Here is a 17500-nt window from a genome sequence, read left to right as displayed (position 1 = left end):
CGGCTGTGCATGAGCTCGGAACATTTGCTGAAGGAGTGCCCCGAGTTTAAATGTTATAAGTGCGAGGAGCTGGGACACTTTGCACGTCAGTGTAGAGCAGTCAGGTGCCCGGATTGCAATGATTTTATAAACAAATGTGAGTGTTGGATGGAGGAAGAGGAAGGAGGGGTGGATAATCAGGTGCCCAGACAAATGCATAAAAGAAATGATAACGCAGAAGAGAGAACGAATGAAGAGGGGAGACAAATAGAGAAACAGCAGTCAACAGAGCCTGAAGGAGAAGAAGCAATGGCGGAAAAGCAGATATTTGAAGAAAAAGCAACTGAAAATCAAGAGGAAACGGTACGGGAAAAGGACACAGAAAGGACACAAATGGAGATATCGGAGAGTTTGGATGTTTTAATGGACAAAGAAGGTAACGAGGAACAACGGAGTACAGCACAAGACAGCGAAAGAGAGGACGATGAAATGGAAGAAGCAGGAGTAATGGACAGACGGGAAAAAAGGCCTTTGAGGAGAAGAACAATGAAGGTAACGCCAAATATTGATAATGCGCGGAAAAAGAAATTAAAGTCCCAATTGACAAGAGAAAATAGATTTGAGGTGTTAAGGCGAGGAGAGGAGATGGACTGAGATGATGGTATTTAAGGTTTTTATTTTATTTATTTTTTTAATGGTTTTACGATGTGTGACTTTTAACGCGAGGGGACTTTTAGATTTTAAGAAATTTGAAAGAGTAACTGATCATTTTAAAAATCAGGACATCATTTTACTGCAGGAAACAAACTGGAAAGATGATATTTTAATGGACTATCGAAAGAAATGGGAAGGATGGATTTTACATAATAACGGTGATGGAAAATGTGGAAGAGGAGTCGCAATTTTAATGAAAAGTGACGTTTTTAAAGAGAGTAAAGTTTTATACAAGGATGGAAAAGGAAAATGTATGGTTGTAGAAGTAAATTATGAGGGGAAGAAAATTGTTTTTGTTAATGTACATGCGCCGACGGAGGAAAAAGAAAAGAAGGGTTTTTTCAATCATTTAAGAGAGTTTTTAAAGGATTATAAAGAAATTGTAATAGCAGGAGAATTTAATACAGTTTTTAGCAAACAAGACATGGCGGAAGGAATGGTTTTTAAGAGTGATATGGGAAGAAAAGAACTAAAACTTTTAATGGAAGATTTTAAAATGACTGATGTGTGGAGAGAAAGAAATCAAAGAAAAAAAGAGTTTTCAAGAAGACAAATTGTGATGAATTTTGTGTGTAATACGAGGATTGATTTTATTTTATGTACAAGAAATGTGGAGAATTTTATTGAAGATATTAAGTATGAGGAGACAAGTTTAAGCGATCACAAGTTTTTATTTTTTAATATAGATTGGGAGAAATTACAAAGAGGGCCTGGAGTATGGGTTTTAAACACAGAAATTTTGAAAGACAAACATTATGTTGAAAGCGTGAAAGAAATGATTGAGAATGAGAAAAACAGTGTAATGTATGCGGAAAATAAGAGAATATGGTGGGAAAATGTAAAGTATGCTATCAAAAAATATTCAATTGAATATTGTAAATTAGTGCGAAAATGTAAAAGGTTTAAGGAGAAAGAATTGAAAGCAAGTCTTGAAAAAGAATTAAATGAAGAAAATAAGGACATTCAAAAGATCAAAGAAATCGAAGAAAAGTTGAAAGAAGTAGAGGAAAAGCAATATGAAGGAGCAAGATTACGAAGTAAAGCACAGTATATGGTTGAAGGAGAAAAATGTACGAAATTCTTTTTTGATTTAGAAAAAAAGAAAGGGAATGCTGAAATGATAAAGGAGATAAAAGGAAAAAATGGAGAAATAGTTCAGGGAAATGCAAATGTTCTAAAAGAAATTAAGGATTTTTATGAAGATCTTTTTAAGGCAAGAGGAGTAGAGGAGAAAGAAAAAACTGATTTTCTTAACAAAATAAAAGCAAAAGTAAGCGAAGAAGATAAAGAGGAATGTGAACAAGAGTTTAGAGCAGAAGAAATTGAACAAGCGATTGACGAACTAAATAAAAAGAAAAGCCCAGGAATTGATGGTTTAGGAAGTGAATTTTATAAGTGTTTTAAAGGGATTTTAATAGAGATTTTAAAAGAGGTTTTTAAAGAAATTTTTGAAAGGGAAGAAATTTATGAAAGAATGCGGATTGGATTAATGAAACTCATTTACAAAAAGAAAGGTGAAAAGACAGATTTAAAGAATTATAGACCCATATCAATGTTGAACACAGACTTAAAAATAATTGCAAAGGTTTTAGCTAACAGATTGAAAGAAATAATGCCAAAAATAATAACTACAAACCAGGCTTATGCTGTGAAGGGAAGAGATATTGCAGATGTGACGATGAGTATAAGGGACACTATTTGGTATATGACAAAAGAAAAACAAGAAGGATATGTGTTTAGTCTGGATTTTGAAAAGGCATTTGATAGGGTGGAACATGTGTTTTTATTTGATGTTTTAAAGAGTTTTGGTTTTGGAGAGAATTTTATCAAATGGATCAAGATTTTATATAAGGGTGCTCTGACTAAAGTTAAATGTAATGGTTTTTTATCGAATGCTTTTAATGTTACAAGATCAGTGAGGCAGGGTTGTCCACTCTCTGCCTTACTATATTCTTTACTATCTGAACCATTAGGACTAGCAATTAAAGAAAACAAGAAGATAATGGGGATTGAAAGTGAGAAAAGTAAAGTGTTTCAGTATGCTGATGATACCACAATAATTGTAAAGGGGAAGGAAAGTGTCAAAGAAGTTATGAATGTTGTTAATGAATTTTGTAAGGGTTCAGGAAGTAAAGTGAACGAGGACAAAACTGTTTACATGAAATTTGGTAATGCTACTAGTCTGGAAGATTGCTTTAAATTCAAAGAAGTGGAAGAAATAAAAATTTTAGGAATTCTAATGGGTAAAGATGAGAAGAAAACAAGAGATGATGTATGGAATAATCTGATTATTGACATTGAGAGAAAACTGAATTTTTGGAAACTAAGGAATTTAAGTTTAAAAGGAAAAGTGTTGGTTTTAAATGTTTTAATGGTTTCTAAATTATGGTACGTTTTATATTTAACTGAAATGCCTATGTGGACAGAAAAGAGGTTGAAGGAATGTTTTTTAAACTTTTTATGGAATGGAAAACCCCCCAGAATAGCACATAACACGATTTTAGGAGATATAGAGAGGGGTGGGCTGGGATTAATGGACATAGAGCAGAGAAAAAATAGTCTGAGAGTTAAAGTGGTCAAAAAATACCTACAAGAAGAGAATAATGCTGAGTGGAAAAAAACAATGAAATATTTTTTAAACAGATGTGGGAATTTTAACATGGGGGATGACATTTTATGGATGAAGACAAAACTGTGGATGACGGAAAATGTGCCTGGATTTTATAGAGAGCTTTTAAGTGCATGGGGAAACTTTTTACCAAAAGTTGATTTTAACCCCAGGGGGAGAGAAAACATTTTAAATCAACCTCTTTTTTAAATCACAACATTTTAAAGCAAGGCAAAGTGATTTATTATAAGAAGTGGATGGAGGTGGGAATAACAAGAGTCAGAGACATTTTATATGAAGTGAAAGAAGGATTTTTACCCGTACAATGTATTTTTGATGCAATGGATGAGGCAAAGGAAGAATACAGCAAAACAGGAATTTTAAATTCATATGAAATGATAAAACAAGCAATACCTGAAGAATGGCTGGAAAGAGTCGAAAAACGAGAAAATGAAAGTGAGGAGAAAGAAATAAGAGTAAATTTGGATAACAAAGTGTGTGACTTTAAGGAATGTACTATTAAGATGTTTTATTGTGTTTTTAGAGACTCTGTTTTTAAAGAGCCAATTGTGACTGATTTCTGGACACAAAAATTTGTAAATTTAAAACCTGAAGAAATGTGGAATAATATGAAAGGAAAATGTGTAGCAACAAGTCTAGAATCAGAAGAGTACATGATAAGACACAAAGTGGTTTTTACTGATTTGATTTTAAACAAGATAAGAATGGAACCTAGTGCAATGTGCAAAGTGTGTAATGAAAAGGAAGAAGGGATTTTACACTTGTTTTTATACTGCAAAGAGTTGGAAAGTTTTTTAAGCAAATGTAATGATGTGGTCAAAGCTCTTGAAGAGCGATGGAATGAAAATGAATTGGACTGGAATCAAATTGTGATGTTTGGATGGACAAAGACAAGTAAAAACAGTGCTTTTATAAATCTTTGGATAATGTTGATGAAAAGGGCAATATGGGAAAGAAGGATTGTAGCAAAAAAGGAAAAAACTGTGATGGAGGTATGGAATGTCTTTAAGAGAAAATCTGAAATGTATATTGAAAAACTGTATGTGCATTTTAAAGGTGAAGAAAATGAGAATGTGTTTTATAAGGTTTTTACTTCCGAGGTTTGCTGTATTCTTGAGGACTTAGATTGGACTTTGCCAGACATCCATTGAGGTGATGTTAGTTGATTCTTATGTTGTTTTTATTATTATTTTTAATTACTGTATGTATGTAAATTTGTGATTTGATAATGTATATTGTAAATTGAATTGAAACGTTCAATAAAAAAAAAAAAAAAAAAAAAAAAGCACGCCCGCTCTCGTCTGATCTCGGAAGCCAAGCAGGGTCGGGCCTGGTTAGTACTTGGATGGGAGACCGCCTGGGAATACCAGGTGCTCTAAGCATTTAATTAATTAATTATTTTTTTATGTCATTTTTTCCCATGAATGCGATCTTTCTGTAAGCGTTCACTGATGTCATGGCGTTGCCACATAAGTCTTGAAGTGTCTATCGAAGCGAGTCAGCACTCGCTTACGGCCACACCACCCTGAGCACGCCCGCTCTCGTCTGATCTCGGAAGCCAAGCAGGGTCGGGCCTGGTTAGTACTTGGATGGGAGACCGCCTGGGAATACCAGGTGCTGTAAGCATTTAATTAATTAATTATTTTTTTTATGTCATTTTTTCCCATGAATGCGTCCTTTCTGTAACCATTTACCGATGTCATTGCGTTGCCACATTAGCCTTGAAGTGTCTCTCGAATCGAGTCAGCACTCGTTTACGGCCACACCACCCTGAGCACGCCCGCTCTCGTCTGATCTCGGAAGCCAAGCAGGGTCGGGCCTGGTTAGTACTTGGATGGGAGACCGCCTGGGAATACCTGGTGCTGTAAGAATTTAATTAATTAATTTTTTATGTCATTTTTCCCATGAATGCGTCCTTTCTGAAAGCGTTCTCCCATGGCATGCCGTTGCCACATTAGTTTTGAAGTGTCTCTCGAATCAAGTCCGCACTCGCTTACGGCCACACCACCCTGAGCACGCCCGCTCTCGTCTGATCTCGGAAGCCAAGCAGGGTCGGGCCTGGTTAGTACTTGGATGGGAGATTGCCTGGGAATACCAGGTGCTGTAAGCATTTAATTAATTAAATATTTATTTATGTCATTTTTTCCCATGAATGCGTTCTTTCTGTAAGCGTTCACTGATGTCATGGCGTTGCCACATAAGTCTTGAAGTGTCTGTCGATTCGAGTCGGCACTCGCTTACGGCCACACCACCCTGAGCACGCCCGCTCTCGTCTGATCTCGGAAGCCAAGCAGGGTCGGGCCTGGTTAGTACTTGGATGGGAGACCGCCTGGGAATACCAGGTGCTGTAAGCATTTAATTAATTAAATATTTATTTATGTCATATTTTCCCATGAATGCGTCCTTTCTGTAAGCGTTCTCCCATGGCATGGCGTTGCCACATTAGTTTTGAAGTGTCTCTCGAATCAAGTCTGCACTCGCTTACGGCCACACCACCCTGAGCACGCCCGCTCTCGTCTGATCTCGGAAGCCAAGCAGGGTCGGGCCTGGTTAGTACTTGGATGGGAGACCGCCTGGGAATACCAGGTGCTGTAAGCATTTAATTAATTAATAATTTTTTTTATGTCATTTTTTCCCATGAATGCGTCCTTTCTGTAACCATTTACCGATGTCATTGCGTTGCCACATTAGCCTTGAAGTGTCTCTCGAATCGAGTCAGCACTCGCTTACGGCCACACCACCCTGAGCACGCCCGCTCTCGTCTGATCTCGGAAGCCAAGCAGGGTCGGGCCTGGTTAGTACTTGGATGGGAGACCGCCTGGGAATACCAGGTGCTGTAAGCATTTAATTAATTAATTATTTTTTTATGTCATTTTTTCCCATGAATGCGACCTTTCTGTAAGCGTTCACTGATGTCATGGCGTTGCCACATAAGTCTTGAAGTGTCTATCGAAGCGAGTCAGCACTCGCTTATGGCCACACCACCCTGAGCACGCCCGCTCTCGTCTGATCTCGGAAGCCAAGCAGGGTCGGGCCTGGTTAGTACTTGGATGGGAGACCGCCTGGGAATACCAGGTGCTGTAAGCATTTAATTAATTAATTATTTTTTTTATGTCATTTTTTCCCATGAATGCGTCCTTTCTGTAACCATTTACCGATGTCATTGCGTTGCCACATTAGCCTTGAAGTGTCTCTCGAATCGAGTCAGCACTCGCTTACGGCCACACCACCCTGAGCACGCCCGTTCTCGTCTGATCTCGTAAGCCAAGCAGGGTCGGGCCTGGTTAGTACTTGGATGGGAGACCGCCTGGGAATACCAGGTGCTGTAAGCATTTAATTAATTAATAATTTTTTTATGTCATTTTTTCCCATGAATGCGATCTTTCTCTAAGCGTTCACCGATGTCATGGCGTTGCCACATAAGTCTTGAAGTGTCTATCGAAGCCAGTCAGCACTCGCTTACGGCCACACCACCCTGAGCACGCCCGCTCTCGTCTGATCTCGGAAGCCAAGCAGGGTCGGGCCTGGTTAGTACTTGGATGGGAGACCGCCTGGGAATACCAGGTGCTGTAAGCATTTAATTAATAAAATATTTATTTATGTCATATTTTCCCATGAATGCGTCCTTTCTGTAACCATTTACCGATGTCATTGCGTTGCCACATTAGCCTTGAAGTGTCTCTCGAATCGAGTCAGCACTCGCTTACGGCCACACCACCTTGAGCACGCCCGCTCTCGTCTGATCTCGGAAGCCACGCAGGGTCCGGCCTGGTTAGTACTTGGATGGGAGACCGCCTGGGAATACCAGGTGCTGTAAGCATTTAATTAATTAATTATTTTTTTATGTCATTTTTTCCCATGAATGCGACCTTTCTGTAAGCGTTCACTGATGTCATGGCGTTGCCACATAAGTCTTGAAGTGTCTATCGAAGCGAGTCAGCACTCGCTTACGGCCACACCACCCTGAGCACGCCCGCTCTCGTCTGATCTCGGAAGCCAAGCAGGGTCGGGCCTGGTTAGTACTTGGATGGGAGACCGCCTGGGAATACCTGGTGCTGTAAGAATTAAATTAATTAATTATTTATGTCATTTTTCCCATGAATGCGTCCTTTCTGTAAGCGTTCTCCCATGGCATGGCGTTGCCACATTAGTTTTGAAGTGTCTCTCGAATTAAGTCAGCACTCGCTTACGGCCACGCCACCCTGAGCACGCCCGCTCTCGTCTGATCTCGTAAGCCAAGCAGGGTCGGGCCTGGTTAGTACTTGGATGGGAGACCGCCTGGGAATACCAGGTGCTGTAAGCATTTAATTAATTAATTATTTTTTTAATGTCAGTTTTTCCCATGAATGCGTCCTTTCTGTAACCATTTACCGATGTCATTGCGTTGCCACATTAGCCTTGAAGTGTCTCTCGAATCGAGTCAGCACTCGTTTACGGCCACACCACCCTGAGCACGCCCGCTCTCGTCTGATCTCGGAAGCCAAGCAGGGTCGGGCCTGGTTAGTACTTGGATGGGAGACCGCCTGGGAATACCTGGTGCTGTAAGAATTTAATTAATTAATTTTTTATGTCATTTTTCCCATGAATGCGTCCTTTCTGTAAGCGTTCTCCCATGGCATGCCGTTGCCACATTAGTTTTGAAGTGTCTCTCGAATCAAGTCCGCACTCGCTTACGGCCACACCACCCTGAGCACGCCCGCTCTCGTCTGATCTCGGAAGCCAAGCAGGGTCGGGCCTGGTTAGTACTTGGATGGGAGATTGCCTGGGAATACCAGGTGCTGTAAGCATTTAATTAATTAAATATTTATTTATGTCATTTTTTCCCATGAATGCGTTCTTTCTGTAAGCGTTCACTGATGTCATGGCGTTGCCACATAAGTCTTGAAGTGTCTGTCGATTCGAGTCGGCACTCGCTTACGGCCACACCACCCTGAGCACGCCCGCTCTCGTCTGATCTCGGAAGCCAAGCAGGGTCGGGCCTGGTTAGTACTTGGATGGGAGACCGCCTGGGAATACCAGGTGCTGTAAGCATTTAATTAATTAATTATTTTTTTTATGTCATTTTTTCCCATGAATGCGTCCTTTCTGTAACCATTTACCGATGTCATTGCGTTGCCACATTAGCCTTGAAGTGTCTCTCGAATCGAGTCAGCACTCGTTTACGGCCACACCACCCTGAGCACGCCCGCTCTCGTCTGATCTCGGAAGCCAAGCAGGGTCGGGCCTGGTTAGTACTTGGATGGGAGACCGCCTGGGAATACCTGGTGCTGTAAGAATTAAATTAATTAATTATTTATGTCATTTTTCCCATGAATGCGTCCTTTCTGTAAGCGTTCTCCCATGGCATGGCGTTGCCACATTAGTTTTGAAGTGTCTCTCGAATCAAGTCAGCACTCGCTTACGGCCACGCCACCCTGAGCACGCCCGCTCTCGTCTGATCTCGTAAGCCAAGCAGGGTCGGGCCTGGTTAGTACTTGGATGGGAGACCGCCTGGGAATACCAGGTGCTCTAAGCATTTAATTAATTAATTATTTTTTTATGTCATTTTTTCCCATGAATGCGATCTTTCTGTAAGCGTTCACTGATGTCATGGCGTTGCCACATAAGTCTTGAAGTGTCTATCGAAGCGAGTCAGCACTCGCTTACGGCCACACCACCCTGAGCACGCCCGCTCTCGTCTGATCTCGGAAGCCAAGCAGGGTCGGGCCTGGTTAGTACTTGGATGGGAGACCGCCTGGGAATACCAGGTGCTGTAAGCATTTAATTAATTAATTATTTTTTTTATGTCATTTTTTCCCATGAATGCGTCCTTTCTGTAACCATTTACCGATGTCATTGCGTTGCCACATTAGCCTTGAAGTGTCTCTCGAATCGAGTCAGCACTCGTTTACGGCCACACCACCCTGAGCACGCCCGCTCTTGTCTGATCTCGGAAGCCAAGCAGGGTCGGGCCTGGTTAGTACTTGGATGGGAGACCGCCTGGGAGTACCTGGTGCTGTAAGAATTTAATTAATTAATTTTTTATGTCATTTTTCCCATGAATGCGTCCTTTCTGTAAGCGTTCTCCCATGGCATGCCGTTGCCACATTAGTTTTGAAGTGTCTCTCGAATCAAGTCCGCACTCGCTTACGGCCACACCACCCTGAGCACGCCCGCTCTCGTCTGATCTCGGAAGCCAAGCAGGGTCGGGCCTGGTTAGTACTTGGATGGGAGATTGCCTGGGAATACCAGGTGCTGTAAGCATTTAATTAATTAAATATTTATTTATGTCATTTTTTCCCATGAATGCGTTCTTTCTGTAAGCGTTCACTGATGTCATGGCGTTGCCACATAAGTCTTGAAGTGTCTGTCGATTCGAGTCGGCACTCGCTTACGGCCACACCACCCTGAGCACGCCCGCTCTCGTCTGATCTCGGAAGCCAAGCAGGGTCGGGCCTGGTTAGTACTTGGATGGGAGACCGCCTGGGAATACCAGGTGCTGTAAGCATTTAATTAATTAATAATTTTTTTATGTCATTTTTTCCCATGAATGCGTCCTTTCTGTAACCATTTACCGATGTCATTGCGTTGCCACATTAGCCTTGAAGTGTCTCTCGAATCGAGTCAGCACTCGCTTACGGCCACACCACCCTGAGCACGCCCGCTCTCGTATGATCTCGGAAGCCAAGCAGGGTCGGGCCTGGTTAGTACTTGGATGGGAGACCGCCTGGGAATACCAGGTGCTGTAAGCATTTAATTAATTAATTATTTTTTTATGTCATTTTTTCCCATGAATGCGACCTTTCTGTAAGCGTTCACTGATGTCATGGCGTTGCCACATAAGTCTTGAAGTGTCTATCGAAGCGAATCAGCACTCGCTTACGGCCACACCACCCTGAGCACGCCCGCTCTCGTCTGATCTCGGAAGCCAAGCAGGGTCGGGCCTGGTTAGTACTTGGATGGGAGACCGCCTGGGAATACCAGGTGCTGTAAGCATTTAATTAATTAATAATTTTTTTTATGTCATTTTTTTCCATGAATGCGTCCTTTCTGTAACCATTTACCGATGTCATTGCGTTGCCACATTAGCCTTGAAGTGTCTCTCGAATCGAGTCAGCACTCGTTTACGGCCACACCACCCTGAGCACGCCCGCTCTCGTCTGATCTCGGAAGCCAAGCAGGGTCGGGCCTGGTTAGTACTTGGATGGGAGACCGCCTGGGAATACCTGGTGCTGTAAGAATTAAATTAATTAATTATTTATGTCATTTTTCCCATGAATGCGTCCTTTCTGTAAGCGTTCTCCCATGGCATGGCGTTGCCACATTAGTTTTGAAGTGTCTCTCGAATCAAGTCAGCACTCGCTTACGGCCACGCCACCCTGAGCACGCCCGCTCTCGTCTGATCTCGTAAGCCAAGCAGGGTCGGGCCTGGTTAGTACTTGGATGGGAGACCGCCTGGGAATACCAGGTGCTCTAAGCATTTAATTAATTAATTATTTTTTTATGTCATTTTTTCCCATGAATGCGATCTTTCTGTAAGCGTTCACTGATGTCATGGCGTTGCCACATAAGTCTTGAAGTGTCTATCGAAGCGAGTCAGCACTCGCTTACGGCCACACCACCCTGAGCAAGCCCGCTCTCGTCTGATCTCGGAAGCCAAGCAGGGTCGGGCCTGGTTAGTACTTGGATGGGAGACCGCCTGGGAATACCAGGTGCTGTAAGCATTTAATTAATTAATTATTTTTTTTATGTCATTTTTTCCCATGAATGCGTCCTTTCTGTAACCATTTACCGATGTCATTGCGTTGCCACATTAGCCTTGAAGTGTCTCTCGAATCGAGTCAGCACTCGTTTACGGCCACACCACCCTGAGCACGCCCGCTCTCGTCTGATCTCGGAAGCCAAGCAGGGTCGGGTCTGGTTAGTACTTGGATGGGAGACCGCCTGGGAATACCTGGTGCTGTAAGAATTTAATTAATTAATTTTTTATGTCATTTTTCCCATGAATGCGTCCTTTCTGAAAGCGTTCTCCCATGGCATGCCGTTGCCACATTAGTTTTGAAGTGTCTCTCGAATCAAGTCCGCACTCGCTTACGGCCACACCACCCTGAGCACGCCCGCTCTCGTCTGATCTCGGAAGCCAAGCAGGGTCGGGCCTGGTTAGTACTTGGATGGGAGATTGCCTGGGAATACCAGGTGCTCTAAGCATTTAATTAATTAAATATTTATTTATGTCATTTTTTCCCATGAATGCGTTCTTTCTGTAAGCGTTCATTGATGTCATGGCGTTGCCACATAAGTCTTGAAGTGTCTGTCGATTCGAGTCGGCACTCGCTTACGGCCACACCACCCTGAGCACGCCCGCTCTCGTCTGATCTCGGAAGCCAAGCAGGGTCGGGCCTGGTTAGTACTTGGATGGGAGACCGCCTGGGAATACCAGGTGCTGTAAGCATTTAATTAATTAAATATTTATTTATGTCATATTTTCCCATGAATGCGTCCTTTCTGTAAGCGTTCTCCCATGGCATGGCGTTGCCACATTAGTTTTGAAGTGTCTCTCGAATCAAGTCTGCACTCGCTTACGGCCACACCACCCTGAGCACGCCCGCTCTCGTCTGATCTCGGAAGCCAATGTAAGACGCCACCCAATTGGCCCAACGTCGAAGTCCAATGCGTGGTGAAGGGAATCACGTGTTCTTTCCCTCCGTAGCGCTTCTAGAAGAATAATTCCATTTATTTAATTTGTTTCTTTGACCTCTGTGGTTAAATTATAATCTGACTCCAATTTCTTAGTTACCAATACTATTCTGATGCTGATCATAATTTATAAAATTATCATTATATTTATTTAGAATGAATTATATTCACATAGGGAATAAGGTGTAATTCTGAAGGTGCTAAGGCAGTTCCATACAGCTGGGCATAGAGGCATTCTCCTTCTAACTTAAGTTAAAGTTAGAGGTTTCTCCAAACACATTGAAAATAAGAGGATCCATCTATGTTTTAGGTTGAGGTTACTCCATCTAACCTTAAAACGGGGAGGCAATTACTCCAGTAATATTTTCAATAGAGGCAATTCTCCTAATCTATGCCCCCTTCAATACATCTAACTTAACCCCTGAAAATATAATAAAGATTTGACAAGTTTTAGAATGAATAAAGATTAACAATTTATTTTGCCAGGCAGGTTACACTTAAATCAATAATTTGGTTATTCAAATCCATCAAAAATATATCAAAACATTCACTTAAAGATCAGCATAGAAAAATGAACATTTCACAAAATACAAAGCATACCTGGCAATTAAAGACACACAAAGTGGTCTAGGAAGATTCTTGTTAAAGATTTCTTCCATAAGGTTTGAATACACACATAGTGTGGGAGCTTCTGAGTACAGAATGGCTCCCAGAATGTTTTGCAAGGCCACCTTTTATACACAGCTTGAGAAAACTACCAAAATCTAGTTTGACCTGTACCAAGTGATACTAAAGAACACCTGGTCAAAATCCAGTTTGACCTGTGCAAAGTGATACTAAAAGAGCACCTGGTCAAACTAGCCAGGAGTATCTTGGCAACTGGTCAAACTAGCCAGAAATATCAAGGCAAAACCCCACCTCTACAAGAAATGCATCTTCTATCCAAAGTTATAAAACCTTAATCCATCTTATCTTAGACTTTATAGAAATGAGACCTTTTCACTCATCGCACTATGACCCTTAAAATAATAATAAACATTAATATAAAATTACAACCTTAGAACCACATAATATGTATACATTACATCATATATTTCAGCAGATACCCAATGATATGAGCCTAAAGGCTAACAGTGCCAAAGCCTTTGTGATGAAGAGATTAGGAGAACAGGGAGTTGCATATCTGTAAACAGTTTCACCTAAGAGTCAAACTTGGGTTAGCAACACCACCTGAGGTTTAATTGTTTTATAGTGGCTCTTCATAAATAAACTTAAAGTTGATTAAATAAAATCCAGTATTACAATCCTTCCCTGGCCCCTTGGGGCAATCTCAGAATAGTCCCTAGGGGCCATTTACTGGTCATTCAAATCCTTGTGTTTTTTTTTATTATTATTGTAACAGTCTCTGTATGGCGGGCACTTGTAGGGGACTTTGGGTGATAGCAGCATTGGCAGATGTCCGTAAAGAGCGAATTGTCGATTGTGCAGAACGAATAGATGAACTTGACAAAATTTTCGCTGTTCCTTTGGCCAGGTTTGTTTCTACCTGAGCCTGGTTGAGATGATACTCAGTCTGTAGAATCGTCTGTTGCACCAAATTCATAGTGTCAGTCAATGACTGTGTGCTGTGTTCGTTGAAAGTGTCTCCCCACCACAGAGAGATGTGTGTCTAGCGGGATCCTTCCCTGGATATTTATCTGACATTTTGAAAAGTCCTCTGTTACCTATTGACATGAAGGTATTTTTTTTTTTAGAATAGTCAGACCTCCGTAGGTGAAGGAATTCCTCACACTGACAATGCACCACTGTATGTGGGACATCTGAAGAACATCATACACATGATCATGCAATGGCTGAACACTGAAGAACTTGACTTTCATTGGAAGAAAATTGTTGTGAAAGATTACAAAAACATATGACATTACTAGAGGTTTCATAATAGTAGGTGCGAATTGTAAAAAGGTCTTATTTCTCTTTTCAAAGTAATTTCCCATAAGATGATCCCATTTAATTACCAAATTCTTCACTACTATGCATCTCTTGTATAGAGTGGAATTTTTATATAATCTGTGTATTTTAAAGGAAGAGTGGCAAAATTGAATTTAACTGGCATATTTACCAGTGGTATACATCATTAAAACATTTAATAACAATACCATTCAAATATAATACAAACAAATGCAATTATATGTATATAAAATACAGATATTTATACTTAGGTATATATAATATGATATATTTATAATTTTAATAATCCTAGAATTATTCAGAACCTTTAAATGCAAGTTAATCAAGTAGATCCAAGATTTCAATTAAGTAACTTAAAACATACCCAGAGAACTTAAACTTAAATCAAATGATTTCTGAATCTCTTATTTATCCATTGTCAACAATTCTTTGCATGTTGTCAAATAATTCTGTACATATATGTTGGTTTAGTCACATTCAATGGTTAGGAGTCTGATTGGGATTTATGTAATTGATCTCTAGAAGTGCCAGCACTTCAAATATAACCATTTTGTAAAGTTTGAAATGTTTAGACATGTCTGCAGCCATGCTAGCGATTTCATTCTTCACTTACTTATTTTAATCTGAAATAGGTCTTAATCAATTAATAGTTTTTATTTTACCTGTATTTGTACAATCAGAGACAAAACAATTGATGTGTGACTATAACCATACACATGTTTCACATAATTCAATAGAAAATTGACCCAATAGTTTATATTACCATGAAATTAAAATCATGAGTAGACCTTTAATTTTCTCTCCTATGTGTGAGATGCTATTGTATGTATGACAAACTCTAGGGATTGGTTTCTCCATCAATTATCATACATATGTGTGGTGTTTTAAGCCTGGATAGTTTTAAAACTTATACCAGGTAACAGTGTTATGTTGTTTCAATGGTGAAAATGTGTGCACCACTATATGTTCAAATCTGGGAGACAGGTGGATTCTATTCTATAAGAATTTGTGTTGCACAATTTTAATCCGATGCTACATCGGGAGGTCATATAACTAGTTAACTACCATCATAGTTTATTACTGTGAGATGTGTATGACCCCTTACATCATTATCACACCCATCTCCTGTATTTCAGGTTTGTGCCTGAATTTAGGCTCAGACACCCCTCTGGCATCTGGACTCTTAAGGAGTCACAGTGGTCCACCTGAAAGGAAAGATGTTAAGATAACAGAGAGAAACATTCATTTCTAAAATGTTGGCCAATTTGCATTAAGACATGATATCATTTTTAGTTTCCACTGATGATAAAACCAATAAGCTGTCAATGGTAGCATTAGTAATCTAACAGGGTTAATGACATCAGTAAATTCTTCATGTTAAGAAGATTTGTATTATTACTTTTTGCAAATTCATTTTCCGAGGCCAGATTAAGTTTGAAATAGTTTGACAAACCAGATTAAATTGGGGGATTTTTGGCAGTCTAAAGGCCTCAGTAAAGGGAAGGGTTATTTGGTCTGCTATCTTGTGTCACAATTTTCAGTGTTCCTGCAAAGCAAAAAACAAAGCAACATGCAAAAACCCAATCATTGTTCCTGCAAAGCAAAAAACAAAGCAACATGCAAAAACATACACAATCATAGACATACCCATACCCCCGTTTGGCACTAGATAGTTGACCAATTAAATTTGAATCTAAATATTCTCAATGTCTTTTGGTGGGTCTGAACCATTTATGTTTGAAATGCAAGTAGTGTTATCACTTTTCACCATCTGAGGCCTGTCTGGCCATTACAATATAATGTATATCATAATGTGATTACAATATAAATTACATTATCTTAAAATAATATTTATTAAAATAATAATTTTAAAACTGATCTCAAGGGCTTCTAGTTGGACATTTTAAAATCTGCAAAATTAAGAACACTTTTCTCTACATTGACCCTAAGGTAGCAGATGCATTAACATGTTCACTAACAACAACAGCTCTCCGTTGTTTTAAACCACAATCACATGCTGAGGGGCTCAACTCTTTCCTCAGCTGGAATTTTTGAAATTGGGCACAATTGTCTCATGTTTTAGCTGAGATCTCACTAAGTGTTCTTTAGATGTTATTCAATTTGAATATGGAAAAGGAATAAAGGAATTTTAAGCAGAGTAGGCACAAATGCTGTTTTCTATTTTAAAGGCTTTAACTTTATTCTAGGTAAAGACATACAGAGGTGTAAAAAACTTTTATTAGCTCCCACTGATTCACTTTAATCAGGAATTCTGTATTCCTGTGATGATTTCAGGATTATGCTATACACTTTATTTTTATGAATTTCACTATCTTAAGACAATTGGACATCAAATTGCTCTTTAACAATTTCTACAGTTTTATAGAGAAACTACAAAGACTTAGCTTCGACAATTTCCAGAAAACTAGGTTACATTTGTTTATTTAACAATTAACAAGTCATCATAAAGTAAGGATTAAGCCTATAACTTTTAATAGTGCTGACTACACAGTACTGTATATCATCATGATGTTAGATATGACATTAAATTTCACTTTGATTGATTTACAGAATATAATGATGCATTTTATTTGTTACAACTTAGCTAAACATCTCACTTGAAACAAGGAGAACAGCACATATTTTCTGAGAGGGGGGTTAAGCCATTTTAATCTCAGTGGTGATTCTTTCTCAGTGAGATAAGATCACATGTGTTTTATTGACCATCGTAAAAACAGTTTCATTATTATCTTTCTTGTGCATCAGTCAAAGCTTTAGCTTAATTTGCCTCATATCACCATTAGGGAATCCTGCAATAATTTAGGAGTTTTAAGATGTACTTTTTTCATTCTACACTTATCCAATTCTGAGTGTTCTTTAGGAGATTCACTCACAATCATTATTAAATCCCTACTTGCTTTATATCCAACATTTAGTTCCACTCTGCATACGCTGAACCTCTAACTCCAACAACGCTGCCTTCAATCATTTATACACTTTCATTTATCTTTTATTCCCATAATTACACTTATCTCCTTAACTCATCAAGTATAGTTAATACACTGATGTTTGCAACATTTAATGATTCAAAAAGGAATTAATGTGAACCTTTGCTTTATTTGTGCTATTGCCATATCAATCTGCTTTCCCAAATTCACTTCTCATATACAAATACATTAAATTGCACTGTAATTTACATTTATCCAACATCCTTTATTCAATTGTTAATTCTTGCTCAGAGGAGCTTGTTATTTAAGTGTTGCACATGTGATGTGACACCATGAATAATCATATAGAGGATTTACATTTAGTCTCTAATGTTTAACCTTAGCTGAGAACCAGAATAAAATTTGGATGTTACTCCATTTTAAGTTTATCTTTAGTTGCTTTAACAAACAAAAGATCTTTGATTTGCTATCAAAAGGAATTTATCCTTATCTACACTGCTGTTGTAATGCTGTGTATTTCCATTAACAGAGTTATTATCGCCTGTTTTGCGCAGGTTTGTTTACATACATGGATGCATCGACTTGG

General features: G+C 39.5%; 19 non-coding genes and 10 pseudogenes across 19 annotated transcripts; all 29 read left to right on the top strand.

The window, feature by feature from the left end:
- The first annotated feature begins 4829 nt into the window (after window positions 1-4829).
- On the top strand, window positions 4830-4948 carry LOC135737143 (5S ribosomal RNA). The gene has a single exon (XR_010528241.2). It is a non-coding gene; the product is annotated as a 5S ribosomal RNA (ribosomal RNA).
- Window positions 4949-5074: 126 nt separating this feature from the next.
- On the top strand, window positions 5075-5193 carry LOC135737102 (5S ribosomal RNA). The gene has a single exon (XR_010528202.2). It is a non-coding gene; the product is annotated as a 5S ribosomal RNA (ribosomal RNA).
- A 120-nt stretch (window positions 5194-5313) lies between these two features.
- Window positions 5314-5432, top strand: LOC135736778 (5S ribosomal RNA; annotated as a pseudogene).
- A 125-nt stretch (window positions 5433-5557) lies between these two features.
- On the top strand, window positions 5558-5676 carry LOC135736680 (5S ribosomal RNA). The gene has a single exon (XR_012337489.1). It is a non-coding gene; the product is annotated as a 5S ribosomal RNA (ribosomal RNA).
- A 125-nt stretch (window positions 5677-5801) lies between these two features.
- On the top strand, window positions 5802-5920 carry LOC135737025 (5S ribosomal RNA). The gene has a single exon (XR_010528128.2). It is a non-coding gene; the product is annotated as a 5S ribosomal RNA (ribosomal RNA).
- Window positions 5921-6046: 126 nt separating this feature from the next.
- LOC135736673 (5S ribosomal RNA) lies at window positions 6047-6165 on the top strand. Its single transcript, XR_012337488.1, has one exon. It is a non-coding gene; the product is annotated as a 5S ribosomal RNA (ribosomal RNA).
- Window positions 6166-6290: 125 nt separating this feature from the next.
- On the top strand, window positions 6291-6409 carry LOC135737285 (5S ribosomal RNA). Its single transcript, XR_010528379.2, has one exon. It is a non-coding gene; the product is annotated as a 5S ribosomal RNA (ribosomal RNA).
- Window positions 6410-6535: 126 nt separating this feature from the next.
- Window positions 6536-6654, top strand: LOC135736628 (5S ribosomal RNA). Its single transcript, XR_012337591.1, has one exon. It is a non-coding gene; the product is annotated as a 5S ribosomal RNA (ribosomal RNA).
- A 125-nt stretch (window positions 6655-6779) lies between these two features.
- Window positions 6780-6898, top strand: LOC135736835 (5S ribosomal RNA). Its single transcript, XR_012337487.1, has one exon. It is a non-coding gene; the product is annotated as a 5S ribosomal RNA (ribosomal RNA).
- Window positions 6899-7023: 125 nt separating this feature from the next.
- LOC135736477 (5S ribosomal RNA) lies at window positions 7024-7142 on the top strand (annotated as a pseudogene).
- A 125-nt stretch (window positions 7143-7267) lies between these two features.
- On the top strand, window positions 7268-7386 carry LOC135737306 (5S ribosomal RNA). Its single transcript, XR_010528400.2, has one exon. It is a non-coding gene; the product is annotated as a 5S ribosomal RNA (ribosomal RNA).
- Window positions 7387-7506: 120 nt separating this feature from the next.
- Window positions 7507-7625, top strand: LOC135737168 (5S ribosomal RNA; annotated as a pseudogene).
- Window positions 7626-7751: 126 nt separating this feature from the next.
- Window positions 7752-7870, top strand: LOC135737064 (5S ribosomal RNA). The gene has a single exon (XR_010528167.2). It is a non-coding gene; the product is annotated as a 5S ribosomal RNA (ribosomal RNA).
- A 120-nt stretch (window positions 7871-7990) lies between these two features.
- On the top strand, window positions 7991-8109 carry LOC135736455 (5S ribosomal RNA; annotated as a pseudogene).
- A 125-nt stretch (window positions 8110-8234) lies between these two features.
- Window positions 8235-8353, top strand: LOC135722480 (5S ribosomal RNA). The gene has a single exon (XR_010522210.1). It is a non-coding gene; the product is annotated as a 5S ribosomal RNA (ribosomal RNA).
- Window positions 8354-8479: 126 nt separating this feature from the next.
- LOC135724793 (5S ribosomal RNA) lies at window positions 8480-8598 on the top strand. The gene has a single exon (XR_010524451.1). It is a non-coding gene; the product is annotated as a 5S ribosomal RNA (ribosomal RNA).
- A 120-nt stretch (window positions 8599-8718) lies between these two features.
- On the top strand, window positions 8719-8837 carry LOC135726584 (5S ribosomal RNA; annotated as a pseudogene).
- Window positions 8838-8962: 125 nt separating this feature from the next.
- Window positions 8963-9081, top strand: LOC135722479 (5S ribosomal RNA). The gene has a single exon (XR_010522209.1). It is a non-coding gene; the product is annotated as a 5S ribosomal RNA (ribosomal RNA).
- Window positions 9082-9207: 126 nt separating this feature from the next.
- LOC135726100 (5S ribosomal RNA) lies at window positions 9208-9326 on the top strand (annotated as a pseudogene).
- Window positions 9327-9446: 120 nt separating this feature from the next.
- On the top strand, window positions 9447-9565 carry LOC135725387 (5S ribosomal RNA; annotated as a pseudogene).
- A 125-nt stretch (window positions 9566-9690) lies between these two features.
- On the top strand, window positions 9691-9809 carry LOC135722478 (5S ribosomal RNA). Its single transcript, XR_010522208.1, has one exon. It is a non-coding gene; the product is annotated as a 5S ribosomal RNA (ribosomal RNA).
- Window positions 9810-9934: 125 nt separating this feature from the next.
- Window positions 9935-10053, top strand: LOC135723591 (5S ribosomal RNA). The gene has a single exon (XR_010523288.1). It is a non-coding gene; the product is annotated as a 5S ribosomal RNA (ribosomal RNA).
- A 125-nt stretch (window positions 10054-10178) lies between these two features.
- LOC135722477 (5S ribosomal RNA) lies at window positions 10179-10297 on the top strand. Its single transcript, XR_010522207.1, has one exon. It is a non-coding gene; the product is annotated as a 5S ribosomal RNA (ribosomal RNA).
- Window positions 10298-10423: 126 nt separating this feature from the next.
- Window positions 10424-10542, top strand: LOC135724792 (5S ribosomal RNA). The gene has a single exon (XR_010524450.1). It is a non-coding gene; the product is annotated as a 5S ribosomal RNA (ribosomal RNA).
- A 120-nt stretch (window positions 10543-10662) lies between these two features.
- Window positions 10663-10781, top strand: LOC135726583 (5S ribosomal RNA; annotated as a pseudogene).
- Window positions 10782-10906: 125 nt separating this feature from the next.
- Window positions 10907-11025, top strand: LOC135724311 (5S ribosomal RNA). The gene has a single exon (XR_010523979.1). It is a non-coding gene; the product is annotated as a 5S ribosomal RNA (ribosomal RNA).
- Window positions 11026-11151: 126 nt separating this feature from the next.
- LOC135725873 (5S ribosomal RNA) lies at window positions 11152-11270 on the top strand (annotated as a pseudogene).
- A 120-nt stretch (window positions 11271-11390) lies between these two features.
- On the top strand, window positions 11391-11509 carry LOC135726324 (5S ribosomal RNA; annotated as a pseudogene).
- Window positions 11510-11634: 125 nt separating this feature from the next.
- Window positions 11635-11753, top strand: LOC135722475 (5S ribosomal RNA). Its single transcript, XR_010522206.1, has one exon. It is a non-coding gene; the product is annotated as a 5S ribosomal RNA (ribosomal RNA).
- The last annotated feature ends 5747 nt before the right edge of the window (window positions 11754-17500 follow it).

Source organism: Paramisgurnus dabryanus, chromosome 9 (genome assembly GCF_030506205.2).
Source record: "Paramisgurnus dabryanus chromosome 9, PD_genome_1.1, whole genome shotgun sequence".
Taxonomy (NCBI): domain Eukaryota; kingdom Metazoa; phylum Chordata; class Actinopteri; order Cypriniformes; family Cobitidae; genus Paramisgurnus; species Paramisgurnus dabryanus.
Note: the sequence above shows the minus strand (reverse complement) of the source record. Positions and strands in the feature narration are given on the sequence as shown.